At 39.5% G+C, this 23193-nt stretch overlaps 1 long non-coding RNA gene across 1 annotated transcript in view; it reads right to left on the bottom strand.

Moving 5' to 3' along the window:
• LOC311614114 overlaps positions 1–23193 on the bottom strand; it is a 383323-nt gene that overhangs the window by 208585 nt on the left and 151545 nt on the right. The gene's annotated exons all lie outside the window — the stretch shown is intronic.

The following is a 23193-nucleotide window of genomic DNA, read 5'->3' as shown; positions in this document are numbered from 1 at the left end:
ATTTAGGCTTTCCCTTATGACCCCGGAATGATTGGTGTAGAAACAGCAGGTTTCTCCTAGAGCTGGGCAAAGTCTCCCTTGCTTTAGGAACAACAGATTTAAGCTCTTCTGTTCTGCAAAAATTATTTCTGGTAGGGACCTGACCGATTCTTCTAATTTTTCTATAGATTTATCTAGGTTATTTAACTCCTGGTCTATTTGTTGATCTACTTTCTGCTCGTACATTTAGCTTTACTTAGCCTCCAACTTTCTCACTGGCTAGAAAAAAAAAAAAAGTTCTTACAGTTACCAAAACCCCTAGTACCACAGTTCCCATCAGTACTGTCCTCACTGAAGTCCAATTCCCCTTCTGTAGGCATCAAGTCGCCTCCTGGCCTGTGTGGAACTAGGCTAGGGATCTCACTGGTGAGGCCGCTGGTTGCCAGAATTCAGGCCATTTTCTGTGCAGGAACTGGGACTACTATAGAGGCAGTTTCTGTCCTATGCTTCAACCTAACCTGAGAAGGTGTCTATAAAAACTAGCATGTACTTGTACCTCAATGCTGGTGGCTTAATCTCTGCGAAATCTACCTCCCAATGCTCCCCTAGGAATTTTTCTGTGGCCCGAATTCCCAGGGAGACCCTCCTACCTCAGCATTTACTTGTATATAGACAGTACTTCTAGCAATCAGGCTTTTAATTATCTTATCTAAGCTTGGTAGAATCGGCCTTACAGAAGTTCAGAAGTGGGTAACCTGATGTAACTGGGCAACTAATGTCTGACCTAGAGCCTCTGGGACCAACAGTCTGTCATCTGGTAGGGTCCACCAACCATCTGGTCCTTTGATGGCTTGCTTATGTTCAGCCAATTCCTCCTAGTTTGTTAGAGGTGGGGGTCCGGCAGGGTTACTAAGACTTGTAAAGGCCCCACTGGTTTTGGGGCATCTTCCTTAGCAGTTTGGTCTGCGTCTCTATTTCCTCTGGCTTCAATTGTCTCCCCTTCCTGATGTCTTTTGCAGTGCACTATTGCAACTGCCTTTGGGAGTCAGATGGCCTCAAATAAGGCTAAAATAATGTCCTTTCTGGCCGGAGTTGGTAACCTTCTTTCCCAGGGGATGGCACTGTGTCTCCATCAAAGGGCCTGGATTAAGGCCAAAAGCTCAGAAACTGTGCCCAAATGGTGTGGTCCAGGGTGACTACTGCTGCCCCTGTATAACTGCTCCCATCAGTGTACAGTACCTCATCTGGTGATGATGGCAGGACATCTGTCAGTGTTGTGTCTGTTACCTCTGTGCAGTCATGAATGGGTTCCTTTGGATCATTTGGAAGCAGGCTGGCAGGGCTGATGGCCAGTGTCTTATGGAACCGGACACAGGGCTGGTCCAGGAGAAGAGGTTGGCACTGGGTGATTCTGGTGTTTGACATCCATCTCTCTGGAGCACTTCGAAGGAGGGCCTCAATGGCATGGGGTGTTGTCAGGACTAGCTCCTGGCCCAGAGTCTGCTTATTTGCCTCCTTCACCAGTAGTGCTGTGGTGGCCACTGCCCAGAGACACACTGGTCACCCTGCTGTCACAGGGTCTAGTCTTTTAGATAGATAGGTAATAGGTCTCTTCCAGGGACCTAGAGTCTGAGTGAGAACCCTGTTGGCAATGCCCCTTACCTCACTCACGTAGAGATGGAAGAGCTTTGTGATATCTGGTAAGGCTAGGGCAGGTGCTGAGACGAGAGCCTTCTTTAGCTCCTCAAAGGCCTGTTGTTCTACTTTGGTCCAGTTCAGCGGCTGCATTCCCCTAGTACGTGTTCCTTCCTAGGTCCATAGTCCTTCATGATGTCCAAGGAAAATCAGCAGTTTGTCTGGTGGCTCACTGGACTGATATCTTCTTAGAGGTCCCATCGGCTCTGTCAAGACTAAATAGACTGCCTCAGTATCTACCAGGAAATTAATAGGTTTGCCCTCCACTTGTAAGGTTACCCTTGGGGCTTAATGGAAAGGAGCCCCAGTCCTGTCAGTCTTCTTCCTCTAAGTTAAAAAACCCTTGGAGTCTAAGTCTCCCTTTCTTTCAGACTGTCTTTGTCTCTTCTGGCCTCACCTTCTGTCTCTCTCCCTCTCTAATCTCTGTCCCTTCTTGTCTCTTGCTCATGTCTCTCTCCCTCCCTTTCTCACATACACACTCACACTTATACACCCATATCACTTTCTCTCCCAATCTTTGTTTCTGTTTCTGTCTAAATCCTTTCCTCTTGGACTCCCAGAGTCTCTTTCTTAAGTCTCTCTCTCATCTTTCCCTCTCTCCCTCTCTTTCTCTCTAGACCTCTACTTTTGCTGTTACCTTCTCATGACATGTACAACCTTCACAAAAACTTTCACTCTTTTACATTAGCCTTTAAACCTTCTTTCTATGTCCTTCAAAAATGCATAACCATGCCTCAAACTTCCCATTATTTTAAAATATTTAGAAAAGGCAGAAGGAGGAGAGAACAGGCCCAGCACCCTGTTCACAGGCCTCCAGCTGCTTTAAATTTAAAGTGACACATTTTTCTTATAGATAAAGATCTCAGATTCTGATAGGGCTGAAAAGGGGAACGGGAGAATTTCTAACTGCGCCTTTAAGCCCCCTAACAGGACATGGTGAAAAGTGTCCGAGCAGTCACCGGGGGTTTTGGTGTTTCATTAGGGTGCAGGAGGTCACAAAGGAATTTCTCTCCTCTAAGCAGTTGCCACCTCCAGCTAAACAACTCCTGGAGGGAACAGACACCAGGTGGGTGGAGGCAGGGAGCGCAGGGGTCCCAGGTGGTGAAGGAGGAGCTCCCACCCAGGCCAGGCATTTTCATCTGGCGGTCCACTCTGCTCCCCCTGGGAAAAAACGCTTGTCTCCTGTCAGCAAAGGTGCCCTGGGGGAACCGGTGACCCCTACACTGTAATCAGACTCCCTGAACTTTTTGAAAAGCTCCTCTGCGTGTGTTTCCATTAATATTACTGATTTTAAAACTTAAGAGTTGACACACATATATAAGGACTAAATTGCCCTCAAAATATTTTCCTTTTCTTTTAAAGATTTTTACAATGTACTGTAATCATTTATCACATTAAACTTAGATGGACAATTAAAACAAATAGTTCTGAGACCTTTCCTCCACCACTGATCAAGACTGGGTGGCGGCAGAAATAAGATTCATTTAGTTTTCTGAGTTTGCTGGGCAGACTTGGCAACTTTGCCAGCTCAAGCTTTCTTCTTGTAAATAGTTAACTTTAGAATTTGGTCTCTGCTTTTATTTTTTTGTACCACAATTCTTACAATTTCATTCCTTCAAATTAATAAACATATAAATCCTGTTAGGTGGGCCGATTCCCCTCTGACAGAAAACAAAGCACCCCTGGGAAAAAGGAATCCCAGTGGCTACTCGGGGCGGTTTATTAGCCGTCAGAGCACTCAGCTTTAAACAATTTAAAGGTTTCTTTCTTTCTTCTTTTTATTGATTTTCACACTTACATGAACAAATAATTATACCCAAGTAGACAAACAAAACATCAAACAAAGGTCAGTACTTATACCCTTTCAGTAAACAAGTACTATTACAATGTTTCAGCAAAACAGAAATGGCACTCATGTTGGACAAAGGAAATAAGACTAATACTTAGGACATGTGAGGGGAAAGTTATCCTACAGACCCGCATTGACCTGGGAAAAAGAGTGGTTAAATCAAAAGCATTAACACCAGAGCCGTAGTCATCCGCCCATTTCTTGAAGTCTTGGAAATTTTCCAAAAAACACTGTAGGAGAGGACACAGAGACACTGACAGACCTTGACCCATTTTGACGGAGACCAAAACACAAAACACAAAACAAATAGGCCTGACACAAACATGACAAAACACAAGACAACCAGTCCGGACACCTGGGGCCGAAGACACACACCATTGTGTCCTCCAGCCAGAGCCTGGAGGTTAAGCCGCGTCCAGCCCTCCAAGGACTCTTACCTTTTTGAGATCTCAACCTGGGCGCCTTACCTCCTGAGACCGGTCTTCCTGATTTCAATAAATCCTTGTGGCTTCTGTCTCCAGCTAAGGTCCCCGAGAGGAGGGAAAGTCTCCTGCCCCTTCTGGGGGGTCCCTCTCTCTTCTCGAGGTAGGGAGAGCCTCCTGCCCCTTCTGGGGGGTCCCTCTCTCCACTCTTTTTGGTATCTCGCTGGGGGCCTCCAAATGTTGTGGGGTCAAACCCTGGGTTCAAAATAAGACCACTGGAGGCTGATAATTTATTTAAAAAAAGCAAATAAGAATTTATTAAACTGGCCAGGGCAGCCACAAGAGCACCCTACACAGGCCCTACACGACTGCGAGGCTTTAGTGGCAGGTAGTTCTTTTTAATGGTTCTGAGAAGGAAAACCCCCATTCTGCAACAAACTGTTGTTTGGAATTTTCTGCTGTTCTTCCTATATAAAATGTTGCGTTCTAGTTTGCTTTAGCCTGTTTGAAGAATGATGAAGATAAACTTAGCTGTCTCATCTTGCAGGCCAGAGACCAGATATGCCCACAGTCTCAATACCATGCCAGATACATTTTTTTTAATTAGATAGAACAGCATTGTTTTTCAATGCCAGCATCAAGATAACCACTGAATGCATATAGGGCTGGCTCTTAAATAAAAAAAAAAAAAAAAAAAAAAGTTCTGCCTGTAACCTTGCTTAGAATTTTAATTCATCCTATTTCAAAATCGATCCAATTTTTAATGAAAGTAGTGAGATAGTGTGAACATAGTTTAAAGAAGCAAAACTATAATCAAAAATATAATAGCGATCTGGGGGAGATAATAGAGCAACCGAAGGACTTGCATACATGCATATAAGTACAACCAATGGACATAAAACTCTGGGGAGGGAGGGTATGTATGTGAGGGAGGAAGGGGGTAAAAAAATCAATAAAATATATTAAAAAAATTAAAAAATAAAAATAAATAAAAAATACTGGCACTCAATCAGTGACTTACGTTTTGGATGATGTGGTATTTGAAATTTGCAACTGTGAAACACGTTGCCTCTTACAAGTGTAGTAATCTATCTGTCCAAATAAAACTAAGTGAAATTTAAGCGACACTATAATAGAGGAAGACTCACGAATATGGGGGATACCATATGATGAGAGTAAGTCAAATAGTTTTGATGATGTGCTTTAATTTTTCATATCATTAAAACAACAACAATTAGCTATAAAGAGAAGCACAGTTTTTAAGTAACCTCTGAAAGATTATTCTAAACTCTTCTTTTAAATTTACCAAAATTTCCATAAGGCTAAAGTGCCACTCCATATTAAGATACAGCAAAATATCACAGAGGCAACAGGTCTTAATAAATGTAGTTTGGCTCTATTTTCTTCAAACAGTTCACTAGCCTCCTCAGAAGATTTTGTCAGGAGCATGCTCCCGCTGAGACACATCAGTAAGCACATCAGTTAGGTTTCTGCTTGTTGTAGCCACTTTAGGAAATTCTCCAGGTCCATGAGAGAGGCCTGCACAGCCCCTCAGTTCAGCCTCCATGGAATTCTGTCTGTCAGCAATGCTGCAAGGAATAAGATGGGCAAGTCTCCATTAGTTACAGCGTAACATGCCCCATCATGACACATTAAAGAAAAAAAATCAGCAGATAGCCTCAAAGGACCTCAATTTCTTCAAGCACCTAATGGAATTAGGGGATTTATTCATATGTGTCTTGACTAATCCATAATGGGCGGATAATGTGAATTGTGAGAAGAAGAGGGAGAGAGGCATAACTCAACAAAAATCACATCCATATTACAAAATAATTATGACTATATTTTTATAACTCATAATTATATGTTATTCCCTATATGATTTATTTTAATACCTTAGTATAATGCATGACACAAAAGGCAATACCAATAAATACATACACAATGGGTGACTAAATGAATTCTACAAGAAATAGCATCTGAAGAAACTTAAGATAAAATAAAAATAACTTAGAATTAATTTTATATTATCAATACAAATTGGTTCTTTAAGTTGATTTAATATTATTCTTGAAAGACATTGGATATCAAGCTTTTATATGCCATTCATTTAATCTACAAAGAACTATTCTAGAGTTTCATGATTTAAGAGATACATAATATCAACCTTTAAAACTTTATAGACATCAAAGCTCCATAATAAGAAAACAAACAATCTAATTTTTAAGTGGATACAAATAATTTTACTTCCAGGTATTTAATCTCAAGAGATCTAAAAACATATGTCCATTCAAACCTTGTACGCAAATATTTGTAGCAGCATTATTTATAATAGCCAAATGGTACAATCAACCCAAATATCTATTAGTTGAGGGGGGAATTGATAAACAAAACATATTAATACAGAAAATATTATTCAGCCATAAAAAGAAATGAAGTATCAATAAATGCTACAACATGGATGAACCTTGAAAACATTATGCCAAGTGAAAGAAGACAGATACGAAATGCCCCATATTGTGCAATTTCATTTATATGAAATATTGCCAGAAAGATAAATCCATAGGGAGAGAAAGCCAATTATCTGTTGACTAGGACTGGAGGTGGAAGCAGTGCAGACTGACTGCTGATAACTGGTAGGTTTCATTTCGTGGTGATAAAATGTACAAAAATTAAGAGTATGGTGATGTCTTTACAATATGGTAAATATACTAAAGTCCACTTAATTGTATACTTGACCAGGGGTGGGGAAACTTTTTCTGCCAAGGGTCATTTGGATATTATAACATCATTCACAGGCCACACAAAATTATCAACTTAAAATTTAGCCTGTTATATTTGGTCAAACATTTAATTAACTCAGCCCTAATTCCTTGGCAGGGCTAGACCAAAAGATTCTGTGGGTCTTACAAGGCCCATGGGCCAGATGTTCCCCACCCTGCTTTAAATGGTGAATTGAATGGTATATAAAATATATCTTTTTTAAAATTAGCACCTGTGACAGACTTTGCCAAACTATCTTAAGCTACAGCTAGAGAAGAGACTAAAAATGGCAGTGGAGTAAGTGGGAGCTACACTGACACTCTCCTAGGAAACACAACTATAGTACAGAAAAACCACTTTGAAAACTCAACTGAGGACTAGCTGAGAAATAACCGAGTTGGAAACTGGAGACTGCATAGAGACTGCTAGGAAGTGCAGAGGCACAAAAGGGCTGGCCTGGCTTCCACAGTCAGCAGCTGAAGTGCCAGAGGGATATCTCAGCTGTGGGGATTTCCCACTGAAGACTATTGGATCAAAACCCCAAGCTGGACTCCCCACCCAGAGCACCAGAACTCAGAACAGTGCCCACATAACATCTGGCTGAGAAAAGAAGGAGGTCTGCTGTCAGTCAGGCAGAGACTACTGGAAATGCAGGCACCCTCTAAAAGGGCCAATACATGCAATTTTGTGTGCAGCCACTCACCTTGGGCTCTGACAGAAGGAAGGCAGAGTGAACTGGAACTCAGTGAGGAAATTCCAGGATTGGGGGCTCTGGGTTTGGAGCTCAGAGGGCAACCACCCCGGTTTCCTAGGCTGAGTCATTCCCTCATCCTGTGAGGACATCTTTCTCTGGCAGACCTTGCTATTCAGGTGGCTGTTGCCTGGGAAAAAGGCAATTGCCACACCCTCCTGGAAGATCTCTCACCCAACCCTGTGGTCAATATCTTGATGCAAATCAAAGCTGATAACAATCAGACTACAGGCAAAGGAAGATTTCAAGAGGTTTGGAGTGTGCCACCTGGAGCTGAGCCTAGGAAAAGCAGACCTCCCTGAACAACTTGGTCCTTCCCAAAGGCACCTAGACCCAACAAAGGGAGCACAAACTGTGGATTACTAATAGCTCCAATTAGGAGACTTGGGGCCAGTCAGAAATATTATTTGACATTGTCCTGCACTAGAGATTGGGAGTAACAGGAGATCTGCCTAATACATAGAAAGGCAAACAGGCAGCCAAAATGGGGAGAAAAACAAAACAAATAAAAGAACGGAAGAATTCTCCAGAAGAAGAGATAAATAAAATGGAGATAAGAAATTTATCATATGTAGAGTTTAGAATAATGATGTCAGAGAAGCTCAACAGCATGAGAAAAGATAGAGCCACTATAAAAGAACAGTTGGAAATAAAGAATGGCATAGCAGGAATAAAGAACACATTTGAGGATTACACAACAGAGTAGGGGAAGCTGCAGATTTGATCAGTGAATAAGTAGATAGGATAAAAAATAAAATTACTCAATCAGAGAACCAAAAGGAAAAACAATTAAAAACAAAAGGACAGCTGAACACATTGGGGACAAATAGTTTTTTTTTTTTTTTTTTTTTTTTTTTTTTTTTTTTTTTTTTTTGTTAACTTTATCCAGTGGCCAGATAAGTTTCAATTGAATGAATACAAAAAATATGTTTTACATAATTGTTAAAGGCACACTTTAAAATTAAATACCCATTACATTTTGAAGTTATTTATTACATGTTCTTACAAGCTAATGTCTTTTTAAAATATGATACTTTGTAGAACACTGTGTAATATAAAGTGAGAATTGTTGTGATTCATCCGCAATGTGTTAAGGGGGCAGTAGAACAGCCTGAAAGATAACAAGATTTGCATAACAGTTGGACACAAGAAGAAGAAAGTGAACAAGGAATAGAGAACATGTTTGAAGAAATAATGGCAGAAAACTTCCCTAACTTGGTGAAAGAAAAGGTCACACAAGTTCAGAAATCACAGAGAGTGCCAAGCAAGAAGAACCCAAACAGGCCCATGTCCACATACATCATAATTAAAATGTCAAAAATTAAAGACAAAGAGAGAATCTCAAAGGCAGCAGAAGAAAAGCAATTTGTTACCTACATAGGAGCTCCCATAAGCCTGTAAGCTGCTTTCTCATCAGAAACTCTACAAGCCAGAGGGAATGGCCTTTCAAGGTAATGAAAAACCAGGATCTAAAACTAATATTACTATATCCAGCAAGACTATCATTCAAAATAGGTGGTGAGATAAAGGGCTTCCTAGGACAAAAGGAAAAGGAAAAGGAGATTGTCACCACCAAATAAGCACTGCAAGAAATGCTAAAGGTACTGGTATAATGAAAAGAAAAAATAGAGAAAGATAAAAATGTAAGTACACAGAATTAAAATGGCAATAAACAATAAAAACCTTAAATGTAAGTGGATTAAAAACTCCAGTCAAAATACATAGGGTAGCTGAGTTGATACAAAAACATGACCCACTTTTATGTTGTCTCCAGGAGACCCTCCTCAGAACAAGACACACAGGATGAAAGTCTGGGTGTGGAAGAATATTGTCCATGCAAATGGAAATAGAAAAAAAAATCTGGGGTAGCAATACTCATATCTGACAAAATAGACTTCAAAATGAAGGCCATTACAAGAGATGACAAAGGTCACCACATAATATTAAAGGGATTGATTCAACAAGAGTATATAGCCCTGGTAAACATATGTGCAGCAATAAAAAGAGCACAAAAATATATTTATTAAAAATCTTCTAAAGGACATTAAGGGGGAGATCAACAACAATATAGTCATAGTAGGGGACTTTGACAACCTGCTGACTTCACTGGATAGATCCTCCAAAAACAATTTAACAAGGAAAGGGTGACTCTAAAGGACACACTGGATCAGACTGATTTAACTGACATTTATAGAACATTTCAGCCCAATGAAGCATAATATACATTCTTCTCAAGTGCACAAGTAGTGGCCAGATTATGCATTCAGAGATCATAATAATCTGGCCACTCAGTGTATATGCAACAACTGGACAATGTGGATGAAATGGACATATTCCTAGAAAAATACAACCTCCCAAAACTGAATCAGGAAGAATCAGAAAACCTGAATAGACTAGTAATAGATGAAATAGCAGTAATCAAAAAAACTCCAAGAAAACAAAAGCCCAGGTATGGATGGCTTCAAAGGGGAGTTTTATCAATTATTCAAAGAAGAACTAACACTTACATTCCCTCAAACTATTCTAAAAAATTCAAAAGAAGGAATACTTTCAAGCTCTTTTGATGAGGCCAGCATTATCCAATTCCAAAACCAGATAAAGACACTACAAAGAAAGAGAATTATAGGCCAATGTAATGATGATCATAGATGCTAAAATCCTCAACCTAATATTAGCAAACTGGATCCATAATATACAATATTAAAGAGATTATAAATCATTACCAAGTGGAATTTATTCCAGGAATGCAAGGCTGGTTCAATATTTGCAAATCAATAAACATGACATATCACATAAACAAATTGAAAGACAATCAAATGATAACATTAATAGATACAGAAAAAGCATTTGACAAAATCCAATAACCCATTTTTGATAAAAACTCTCAGCAAAGTGAGAATAGAGTGATCATATTTCAACATAATAAAGGGCATATATGACAAACTTATGGCCAACATTATACTCAGTGGGAAAAAACTACAAGCATTTCCCTTAAGAACAGGAATAAGACAGGTATATCCACTTTTGCCACTCTTATTCAACATAGTACTGGAAGTCTTAACCACAGTGATCAGACAAGAAGAAAAAATTCAAGACATCCAAATTGGAAAGGAGAAAGTGTACTCAAAGATGACATAATATTGTACATAGAAACTCTAAAGACTCCACCAGAAATCTACTAGATTTAATATAGGAATTCAGCAATGTAGCAGGATACAAAATTAACACCTAGAAATTGATGATTTTTTATACACTAATAATGAATTCTCAGAAACAGAAACAAACAATTAATCCCATTTACCATTGCAACAAAATAATTCAGATACTTAAGAATAAACTTAAATAAGGTTAAAGATTCCTACTCAGAAAACTACAGGACATTAAAAGGAGAGTTAGAGAAAGATATAAACAAGTGGAAGAATATACCACATTCATGGATTGGTAGAATTGCCATCATTAAAATGTCCACACTAACTAAATCAATCTACATATTCAATGCAAACCCTATTAAAATACCAATAGCATAGTTCACAGATCTAGAATAAATATTCCAAAAATGTATATAGAATAATAATAAAAATAAAAGATCCTGAATAGCTACAGGAATCTTTAGAAAGAAGAGCAAAGTTGCAGGGATACAATACCAGATATCAATTATACTACAAAGCCACTGTATTCAAAACAGCCTGGTACTGGCACAAGAACTGGCATATGGATCAATGGAACAGAACAGAGAGCTCAGAAACTGACCCAAGCCATTATGATTAATTGATATTTGACAAAAGGCAAGAGCATGCAATGGAATAAGGACAGTCTCTTCAATAAGTGGTATTGGGAAAATTGGACCAATGCATGCACAAAAAAAAAAAAAAAAAAGAAAAAAAAAAAGAAAAGAAACTACACCACCAACTTACACCATATGCAAGAATAAACTCAAAATGGGTAAAAAATTTAAATGGAAGTTGTAAAACCATAAAAATCCTGGAAGAAACCATAGGCAGCAAAATCTGAGACATTTGTTGTAACCATATTTTTGTAGATATATCTCCTAGGGCAAAGGAAACTAAGGAGAAAATAAACAAATGGGACAAAATCAAAATAAAGAGGTTCTGCTCAGCAAAAGAACCCATCATTAAAATGAAAAGGGAGTTGACTGTGTGGGAGAACATATCTGGCAATGATATATCTCATAAAAGGTTAATATTCAAAATATATAAGGAACTCATACAACTTAACAAAAGGAAGACAAACAATCCAATTTAAAAGTGGGCAAAAGCGATATATAGACACTTCTCCAAAGCCGACATACAGATGACCAAGAAACATGAAAAAAATGCTCAGTCAGTCACTGATCAGACAGATGCAAATTAAAATGACAATGAGGTATCACCTCACACCTGTCAGAAAGGCTACCATAAATAAATCAACCAATGACAAGTTCTAGAGAGGATGTTGAGAAAAGGAAACCCTAGTATACTGCTGGTGGGAATGCAGACTGGTACAACCATTATGGAAAACAGTATGGAGTTTCCTCAAAAAATTAAATATGGATCTGCCATTTGACCCAGTGATTTTTACTTTTAGGAATATATCCTAATAAACTAAAAACACCAATCAGAAAGGATATGCACCCCTATGTTCATAGCAGCACAATTTAAAATAGCTAAGATTTGGAAACAGCTCAAGTGCCCATCAGTAGATGAGGGGATTAGAAAATGGTGGTATATCTACACAATGAAATACTATGCAGCAGTTAAAAATGTTATCTTATACTTTGAGATAATATGGAGGGACCTGGAGAATAATATGTCAAGCAAAATTAGCCAGTAAAAAAAAAAAATAAAAAAAGACAAATCTCACTCATATGTAGAATCTAATGAACAAAATAAACTAATGAGCAAAATGGCTCTAGAGACATAAAAGCATGGAAAAGGCCAGAATCTCAGAGGGGATGTTGGAGAGGATGAGTTGGTGATAAGAGATCAACCAAACAACTTGTATGCATATATGCATAACCTATGGACACAGATAATAGGATGGTGAAGGCCTAGAACAGAGGGAGGGGGCAAGAAAGAAGGGGTCAATGGGAGTTTGGGGACATATGTAATACGTTTAACAATAAATACAATTTTTTTAAAAAGCAGCAGATGGAGTCAGTGTGTCCCTGCAAAAAAATTTAGCAACATATGACAACTCATTTATGTATGTTTTCTAATTGTACATACACACATCCATCATCATCCAACCGCCTGTCCTTCTTAGTTGCATGTTAACACAGTATTAAAATGGTTATTTAATATTCAATTTAAGGTGGTTTACTTGCTTATTTGTACTTTTCCACATTCTCTAAATTTATAAAGAACTGTTATCTTTTTATACCCCAATAAACACATTCTTTTAAAAAAATAGGTAAAAGATTTAAACAGGCAGATCATAACAGAAGATATATGGATGGCAAATAAGCATATAAAAAGATGTTAAGCATCATTAATCATCAGAGAAACATAAATTCAGACCACAATGGGATATCACTACTTATTAGAATGGATTTTAAAATGACTACACTACATCAAATGCTGGTGAAAATGTAGAGTAACTGCAACTCTCACACAATGTAAGCAGGGGTGGAAAATGGTACAGCCATTTTAAAAAACAGTTTGGCAATTTTTAACATTAACCGTGCACTTAAGATACAATCCAGCAATCATTTTACCAGAGAAAAATGGAAATTTTGTGTCCACACAAAACCCAAATGCAACTGTTTATAGCAGCTTCACTCATAACGCTCAAAAACTGATAATAACCCAAAAGTCATCTTGTGCTAAATGCTGAATCGTGGGTACATGCATATGATGGAATACTGAGTAATGGAAATAAACTACTCATAGATGAAACAATATAGGTGAAATCCCTGGTGAGTTCTGCTAAGTTAGTGGTTGGCAAACCCTGGCTCATGAGCCACATGCGGCTCTTTGGCCCCTTGAGTGTGGCTCTTCCACAAAATACCATGGCCTGGGCGAGTCTATTTTGAAGAAGTGGTATTAGAAGAAGTTTGAAAAATTTGGCTCTCAAAAGACATTTCAATTGTACTGTTGATGTTTGGCTCTATTGACTAATGAGTTTGCCAACCACTGTGCTAAGTAAAAGAAGCTAGACACAAAAGCTGCATACCATGATCCCATTTATATGACATTCTGGAATGTCAGCGACCTCGTCTCAGCAATTACATCCTAAAAACCTCCCGTAGTGTTCAGTTGCCCGCAGAACACATCTACATTGCTTCTCCTGGGACACGGTGCCCTCCACACACTGTCACTAATTCACTTTACCAGCTTTCTTAAGTCTGTTTTTTTAATTCACCTTCTTCCCAGCCTTGGATTCGAATCCTTTCTATACTCAAATACCTTGTTATAAGAAAACAGTTGTATAAAAGACTAAAAAGATAAATATTATAGCTATGTTCTGCTTTAACCACTTATGAAGTTTTGTTTTTGCAACCCCAGTCTTATTTCCTCCAGAATCCTAGGGTTTTCATGCTCATATAATGCCCTCATAATTCTCTCTGAATTTTCCAAAATTCCACTTTAGAAATTATAACTAAAAATGGCATTCTGAAATTGTATAAAACACCTTCATGTCAAACTGTTATTAAATGCTTGACCATATTTATTACCAGTAATATATATTATAAAGTGTTCTAATATTATCCATTTTATTCACAGAAAAACAAATGTGTTAGGATATCTTTGAAGCTTTCAGGCAGCTGTATCTGCATATGTACAGATGTGTGTGAAACCGAATTACCTTAGGCAAGGTGCTCCCTGCAGGGTGCTGAAGGTAAACACATCTTGACTGATGGTGAAAATAAATATGCAATCTTAAACAGATGCTAACCCCTCTTTATAGGTCCTCAAGTCCTAGGTCTTCAAGTGACAGGAAAATCTCTCTCTTATGAACACATATGCTATTTTAAGACTGTTTAAATAAACTGACTAGACAGAGTAATAAAAAGAATATATACATCAAGTAAGCCCTGACTACACACAGAATAGTTTAGGAGTCTAGAGTTGGATCCATGTGTTCTCAGCCTCAACTGAGGCAATCTGACCAAACATTCCACTATTTTAATGACCCTTAGGATTACCATCACCCTAATGCAGCTGCCCATACCTGAGTGTTCCTTAGCATCACGGAGCTACAAGATTTACTCTAGGTAGCACCAAGAGACCAAATAAGAAAAAAGAAAAATCAGAACATATAAATAATCACTGGCAAAGTTTAGACGTATTTAAGGAAAATCTCCATTGTATAAAATCAAGTAGATATTGTATAAATATACACTCTGTATGATAACACTCAGAATAGCAGAAAAATTTTTTAATCACACTAAAATGTGCTTCCAGTAGTCTCACTTTTTGGCATGTTTCCATGAGAAAGCCAAAGCCACCAAATTCTCAACCTGACAACACACGGTTACCTGGCAGGGCCTTAGCGTTTACCTTTGTTTGAGATTGATCCAGGATGTTTTTAGGTATTCTGTCGCTTTCTTCACATTCCTCATGTCATCGCTCCCGTATTCCCTCAGCAGCTTCTGAAGGATGTTATCGAACGCCATCACGATCCTTTCTCCAGGACCCAGTTCTTGAAGCAGTATCTAAGGTGCAATTTCAGGCGCTATTGTTAGACTTGGTCACTCAGTAACCAGTATTGCCAAAACTTTGGTCCTCCCAGTAGGTTTTAACATGTTTTAGACACAGATATCAAAAGTAGAAAACAAATTATTGGACAAACTCTTGCATGTAAGTTGAAATCAAAATAATTACAGACGTGAAAAGAAAAACAACTAAGGAAGTCATCAGGTCCATAGCAGATGACATTAAACAAATGCTTGTCTTTTCCTCTTTTAGATATTTTACTTCCTGGAAACAATGTCTTTTTTCATTCCTTCTGCTATACATCTGATCCTTATAGGAACATGCACTGTGTAGGAATGAATTGATTATAGAGTTCCCGTCTATGTACTTAGAGCAATGGTAAGGGCCAACAATATAGAAGTCTTCGGTCTCCTGCCCCTCTCAATCACCGTGTATAGGTAACTGCTTGAGTGGATCAAGCAGCCATGCAAGGTTCACTGGGAATTGCTGGAATAGCTACACCGAGGCTATGTCCATTGGTGTATTAGTTCCTTTTCAATCTCTGAGAGTGCCTGGGACCAAGATACACCTCATGAAATCTAAAGGACAAAAGGAAGTTCCTACAGTTCTTTGTAGCTATTGACAAAAAAAAAAAGAAAAAAAAAAAAGAAAAAAAAGGTTAACCCTAAAGTTTCCGGAGAAAATGACCATACTGCGAATTAGAAAAGAATATGGTACATCTGATGATTGAAGCATTGATACCACTTTGAATTGTATTCCTTTACTGAAGGGTCAGAGGCTCTGCTGATATAACTTTTGATCCACTTGGCAAAAACACTTGGGAGATATCATAAACATAGGGAGTAATCCAGGAAATCAGGACACCTGGCCACTTTTTTTTATATTGTAACCACAGAAAAGTCCAGGTGTGTGAAGAATGAAAATATACTTTCATCATTGAGACTTAGCTTCCATTATTATATTCTTCACAAATGTACACTTTTATATTAGGCTATCTGAAGGGAAATAAATGTTACACTAAAATATAAACTGACAGCCATAAACAGTAATTCGAGAATATTTTCTGTGATTATGGAGAAAATTTAAAATAGTGCCATACATGTTCAATGTCATCAACTCTATTAACCAAACTGATCACAGAAGTTCGATGCTCTGATGACATTGATAAACCAGGTTGTTAAAAAGGTATTAAAAGAAACTAAACTTACTTATTACCTGATTTGTTCCCTACAGTAGCCCTCAAAGGAAAGTCCCAAGAAATTTCCTAAATAGAAATAACCTTCAGGGTAGACATGCAGGGAACAAAGGAAGGTTCTTGGTATCCCGAAAATGTTCTCTTTCTAGTGGCTGGTTTGTGGATGTGTTCCAATTGCAAGGAGTCAGTGAGCTGTAAATCTAAGATACATGTACATTTCGATTTGTTATGGCTCCAGGAATTTTTCAGAATTCTTCCTGGTCAAATGCTTTATATTAATTTCACTGCATATTCTAAGAACTTGGGAAAGCATCACAAGAATCCTTAAAACTACAGAACCAAAAACCCCCACACATCCAACAAATCAATATCGCCAAAAGGTATCTATTGAGTCTTACTTGATTTTCAGCAATTTGTTTGATAAGTGGATCCCTTCGGGCTTGCTGAAGACTATAGAGTCGAGCCTCATATTTTCTCATAAGTTCCTCAGTCGCTTTCTTGTGATCATCCCACTGTAGGCTGTCAATCACCATGTCCTCCAGCTGCTTCAGCCGCAACTCCACGCTATGCTGAGTGCTGTTCCAATGGTTCCTCACCTCTTCCACTAAAGGAAGCAATACAAAAAAAGAATTCCTGAAAGTGACTCTCAGGAAAGGGGAAAAGTGCCTGAAACCAAACTTATTACAAATGAAGCTAGCAAAAGAAAGGAGAAAAGAGGCAAGTTGACACATAGTCACACTATACAGTTGATATATTTCAGAAACCTTTTTTAAAGAAAAATTCTTCTATTAAACTCCACTAAATTTTATTATTTACTGTTCCAATTGCTGACCTCCATTTGTTTTTACAATTTTAAAAATTAAATTATTGTCTGTGAACATATTTTAACATTGCCCCCCCTCCCATATATACCCTCCCTCCCCAGAATTTTGTGTCCATTTCTTGTATTTATATGCATGCATACAAGTCCTTCGGTTGATCTATTATCTCCTCCAGATCTTCCCATCATCCCCGCTGTAAATTCGACAGTCTGCTTGTTGTTTTACTGTCTCTATATCTATCTTTTGGTTCATCAGTCTATAATGCTCTTTATTATCCATAAATGAGTGAGGTCATGTGGTGTTTCTCCTTCATTGACTGGCTCATTTCACTCAGCATGATGTTCTCCAATTCCATCCAGGTTGCTGCAAATGATGAGAATTCCCTCTTTCTTATGGCAGCATAGTATTCCATTGTGTAGATGTACCATAGTTTTTGGATCCAATCATCTGCTGATGGGCACCTAGGCTGTTTCCAAATTCTAGCTATTGTATTGTAGATTGTGCTGCTATGAACATAGGGGTGCATATATCCTTTCTGATTGGTGTTTCTAATTTCTTGGGATATATTCCTAGGAGTGGGATTATTGGGTCAAGTGGGAGTTGCATTTTCAGTTTTTTGAGGAAACTCCACACTGTTCTCCACAGTGGTTGCACTAGTCTGCATTCCCACCAGCAGTACATGAGGGTTCCTTTTTCTCCGCAACCTCACCAACACTTGTCTTTGTTGATTTGTTGATGTTGGCCATTCTGACAGGTGTGAGATGGTATGACGTTGTTTTGATTTGCATCTCTCAGATAATTAGTGACTTTGAGCATGTTTTCATGTGCCCCTTGGCCTTCTTTCTGTCCTCTTTTTTTTTTTTTAAATCAATATTGTTCATATTATTACAAAGGTTACTCATTTCTTCCCCCCTCCACCAGGTTCCCACCCCACCCTCTGCCCTTTCTGCACCCCCCCCCATTGTTCTAATCCAAAAGTGCACTGTTTATGTTCAGTCTCTTCCTGCAAACACCACTCCCCCTTCCCCCCACCCCATAGTTGTCAGTCCACTCCCCTCCCATATCTCTGATTCTATTATAATCAACAGTTAATATTGTTCATCAGATTTTTTAATTTCCTTTTTTTTAATTAATAAACTTTTATATTTTTAAGAATAAATTTTAAAATCTAATCATTTTAAACCTTATTTTTTCTGCCCTGGGAACTGAAAAGCAAACTTGTTTACATGTAAACTTGCCCCTGGCTATCAAAAGGCATAGCCACTTAAATGTAAATGGACACATTTTTTAAAGATTGCTGCTGGCTGGAATTGGATTACCTGTTCTGGGTGGGAAGGGCTTGTCCTCCCCTTTATCCATTGAAATTAAGGTGTTAGCTTTAAAACTTCTTTTTGGCAAGAGACCTTAAACTTTCAGAACTTTAAATTTTTCATGTCCAAGGATACACTTCACGCAAAAGAGACTTCCAAATAGATCAACCAACCTCATCCAGACCCCACACAAGGCACTCACAGATCAACAACCCAGTGCTATAATAACTCAACACATCCAAATCTAAGCCTTCATCACTTGATACAGCAGACCCTGACGTTCCCCCAAAAGTTTCCAGCCATGTCTGAGAAGCAGCCCTGGGGCACCGGCAGGCGAGGAGAGAGCTGTTCCGGGCCCAACCGCTTTGGGCCTGGCCTCTGTTGCTCTTGTCTGCTCCACAACCAGCTGCTCCAGGTCTGGCTGCTGCCTCTCCAGGCCTGGATGCTGCTGCTCCGGGCCTGGCTGCTCCCAACCTGGCTGTTCCGTGCCCGGATGCTCCCGACCCGACTGCTCCTGGCCTGGCCACTCCCGGCCTGGCTGCTGTAGTCCTGGCCGCTGCTGCTCCGAGGCCGGCTGCTCCCGGCCCAGCTGTTGCCGCTCTAGCCTGGCTGCTCCCGACCTGGCTGCTCTGGGCCCAGCTGCTCCGGGTCTGGCCGCTACGGTCATGGCCGCTCCCAGCCTGGCTGCTCCGGGCTTGGCTGCTGCTGCTAATGGCCTGGCTGCTCCTGACCCGGCTGCTCTGGGCCCGGCTGCTATGTGCCTGGCTGCTCTGGGCCTGGCTGCGCCGGGCCTGGTGGTTCGGGCTTGTCTACTGCTTCTCTTGGACCAGCTGCTCCTGGTCTGGCTGCTCTGGTCCTGGCCGCCCTGGGCTTGGTCGGGTCCACCCCAGGCCTGTCTGCCACTGCCCCAGGCCTGGCTGCTCCGGGCCTGGCTGCTGCTGCTCTGGTTCTGGCTGCTGCTGCTCTGGGGCCTGGCTTCTGCTGCTCCGGGTCCGGTTGCCACTGCCCTTGGCGTGGCTACTCTGGGCCTGGCCGCCGCTGCTCCACATTGTCATTTTTTAAAAAAATGCATTTATGTTGCAATGTTGGCTGCTGAGTTGAGTTCTGTCTTAATCTTCGATTTTTCAAGATCTTCGTATTCTTTCTTAAGTAATTTTACTATCTTTTGCTATAACTAGATTTATTCACATTGAAAACTTCTTCGGTTTCTTCCTCCTCGTCCTGGAAGGTCAGCAGGCTGGCCTGCTGCGCCCCTTTGTTCTCCGCGGCCTCCTGTGCGGCTTTGGCCTGCTGTTGGGGTCGGCGCTGCCCAGGAAGTAGCTCCCGGCCTCAGCTCCATGGCCAGCGATCAGCGGTAGAGGACCCAGTGGCACCTCCCCCCCAGGGACCATCGCTCGATCCTTGCTGGTGCCCAGCTTGCCGGTGCCCGCCAGCAGCTCCTGTTCCTCATCACGTTCTTCCCAGACTGGAGCTTTTGTCTCATTCCCACTAGGGCAGTCTAGCATCAGAGTCAACAGACCATCCTCTGCTCAAAATGTGCACGACACCGGGGACTCTGCCTTTCGCAGCTCCCCTGGGATTCCGCCTCATAGCCTCCTCTCCCTCTGTTTGAGGTTGGGTCCCCTGGGACTGGCATAGAACTGGGGTTCAGAGCTTTCGGAACTGGGGCTCAGCACAGCCAGAGCTTTTGTTTCCTTCCCGCTAGGGCAATCTCTTCTGGCCTCTTTTGTTTATTTTCTTTTTTAATATGAGCAGTTTTTTATATTTTAATTTATCTGTATTGTTGAGCGAATTAAAGATGTCTCCCACTTACCCCCCTATTACCCCATTCCACCAGGCTTCTGCCCCATCCCAGGCCTTCACCACACTATTGCCTGTGGCCATGGGTTATGCATATATGCATACTTGTCATGCAAGTTCTTTGGTTAATATATATTCTAAATGCACTAAAATGCCTACCAATAAAAAATATCTACTACTGTGAACTGGTAAAGCAAAAAGTTCTAAGAAAAATAATTTTCTTTTTTATTTTATATTTATAAGACCTGGTTTAAGAAAGGTATTAATAGTACTTTAAGCAGACACAGACAGCCAAAACCGGGTTGGCTCAGTAGATAGAGCATCGATCTGCAGATTGAAAGGTTCCGGGTTCAATTCCAGTCAACGGCATGTACCTTGGTTGCGGGCGCATCCCCAGTAGGGGGGGTGTGTGCAAGAAGCAGTGATCTATATTTCTCTCTCATTGATGTTTATAACTCTCTATCCCTCTCTCTCTTCCTCTCTGAAAAAAATCAATAATAATATATATACATATACATATACATACATATATATACACACATACATACATACATACATACATGTATATATATATATGTGTGTGTGTGTGTGTGTGTGTATGACAGACGCAGACAGAATCACTTGTCATCCTCAAAGGAGATGCTCTAAGGTAGTCTTGATTTGAAAAGTAAACTCCTTAAGAATACTTTCACCTTTGTCTTACTATAGCATAAAATCCCTCTAAAAGGAAATATTTTTCTATGTTCAAGAGACACTAAAAATAAAAGTAAATTCAAGTTTTATGTACCCAGCAGCCCTTCATTACAATAATAATAATAATAATAATAATAATAAAAATAAAAAACACCCACAGTCTCTTTCTCTCCTCACCTCCCTTCTTTCCTCTTCTCATTTTTAAGATGAAATTAAGAAAGAAAGATCTAAGGAAATAAACTTCTAATTAATAACTTCAAGGGCAGTTCATGATCTTGAACTGAAGTACCCATAAGCAATAGCTTTCAATATCTTCAACAACCCATGGAATAACAGGTAGAAAGTTAAAAACAAACTTCTAGAAGATATTGTGAATGTGATGGAAAATTGAAGGGCTATAGGTATGTAGCAGGCCAAGAACTTAATTACAATATAACATTTCTTCTGGTAAAATTCTTGGGATAATACAGGCTATCATAAAACATTAAAGTTATCACTCCAATATTGTTCAGAAACATGAAAATTATACTCACATATATTAATTCTACAGAGAGGAAGGGAGAGAGATAGAGAGCTAGAAACGTCGATGAGAGAGAAACATCGACTAGCTGCCTCCTGCACACCCCTCACCGGGGATGTGCCCACAACCAATGTACATGCCCTTGACCGGAATCGAACCCGGGACCTTTCAGTCAGCAGACCGACGCTCTACCACTGAGCCAAACTGGTTTCGGCTAATTCTAAAAAAAAAATTGTGTCAATTAGATGATTGGTTTTATACTGTCTGAATAAAAGCTTAAATAAATTGCTTAAGATTGTATCTTGAGAAGGCAAATCTATCATAATGTTCTACTTGTCTTTGACCAATTCAACTAGAACCCTGAAAATTGAATAAATATCGATAAAACTAAAAACATCAAGCGTCTGCAAGTATCACTGGTGTATCATAAAAAGAAGCATATTATCCTACTATTTGTGATTAAGAGCAAAAAGAGCAAAAAACTTCTACTACTATTGATAGTAGAAGCTGAGGATGGTTTTTCATATAATAAATCGTGACAAAGACTGTGCAGTCTCTATATAAGAAAACGGAGAGAAAACAAAGAGAGAGGTAAATTGGAATGGGAAGATATTTGGGAGAAGGTAAGAAACTGGACAAATACAAAGGTGGTCGGGAAAATGGGGGGAGGGAACATACATCTCTTGCAACAACCTTGCTGCCACACATTTATTTTGAAACCCAAGCACCTTTTTTATAGGAGAAACAGTCAAATCTCTCCACTTGAGAAATAGTAAACAAGATAATAAAATACATTCCAGTTTATATTCTGCCACAGATTAAGTCCACAGCTTGCATGAAGCATGGTGGGAGGCCCTAGAAAGGGGACTATTCAAAATCTGTGGAGGAAATTTCAGTGACTGTGAGATTCACAATGAAGTTCTGGGAGCAAAGATCATGGCAGGGACTAAAGATAGAAAACATGAGGGACCAGAACAGAATGGGAAAGACTTTATTGAGTGGGTGACATTTTATTAGCTGAGGGGAATTTCACCTGGGGAGAAAAGGGTGAGGGGAAAAAAATATGTAAATAAAGGTAAGGAGAATGAGAACTGAGAACTGTCCGGAAGTTTTAAAGGACATATACAGTATGGAGCTATACAGATGAGGCTGAGAGCTGAAATGGAAGAGAGGGTGATAAAAGCAGACAGTGACCGCCCTTAAAAGTCCCTAAAGTATGTTTTGATTTCAAAATAAATGTGACAACAAGGTTTATTATAACAGAGCCGTTTGCAGAACACTTTTAGTGTCTCACAAAATAGGGTTATTTTTCCTGATTTCGCCATTTTACTTCTTTCTCCCTCCTTTTATTATTAGATTGTTTTTTCCTTCCCATTCTTGAGAATTTGGACTTTGTTTGATATGACATACAGGTGCTTTTAAGCCAGATATTAAACTCGAAGCAAAAATCATGGCTGTGATTGCTTTGTTTGCTTATTATTTATTTTGCTTTATTTTCTCTTTAGCTAAGGTGTTCCCAGATTACTGCCAGCTACAGAGGTACAGGGTAGTTGCTCAATAAATATCTTTGGACTGAATTTTGAGAAGATGAGTTAAACGACATGCTAAGATTTCGTTTTAGTGAATGAATTACAATGAAAGAATGGGTTTGCATTCCTGTGGGTTTCTCTAATTTTTCTTTTCTTACCTTAAGAGCAAATAATCCAATGAATCAGTAACTACTTAAATGTAATAATATTA

Source organism: Pipistrellus hanaki (genome assembly GCF_964339955.1).
Source record: "Pipistrellus hanaki genome assembly, chromosome: 20".
Taxonomy (NCBI): Eukaryota; Metazoa; Chordata; class Mammalia; order Chiroptera; family Vespertilionidae; genus Pipistrellus; species Pipistrellus hanaki.
The sequence above is the reverse complement of the archived record's forward strand: the minus strand, read 5'-3'. Positions and strand labels throughout refer to the sequence as shown.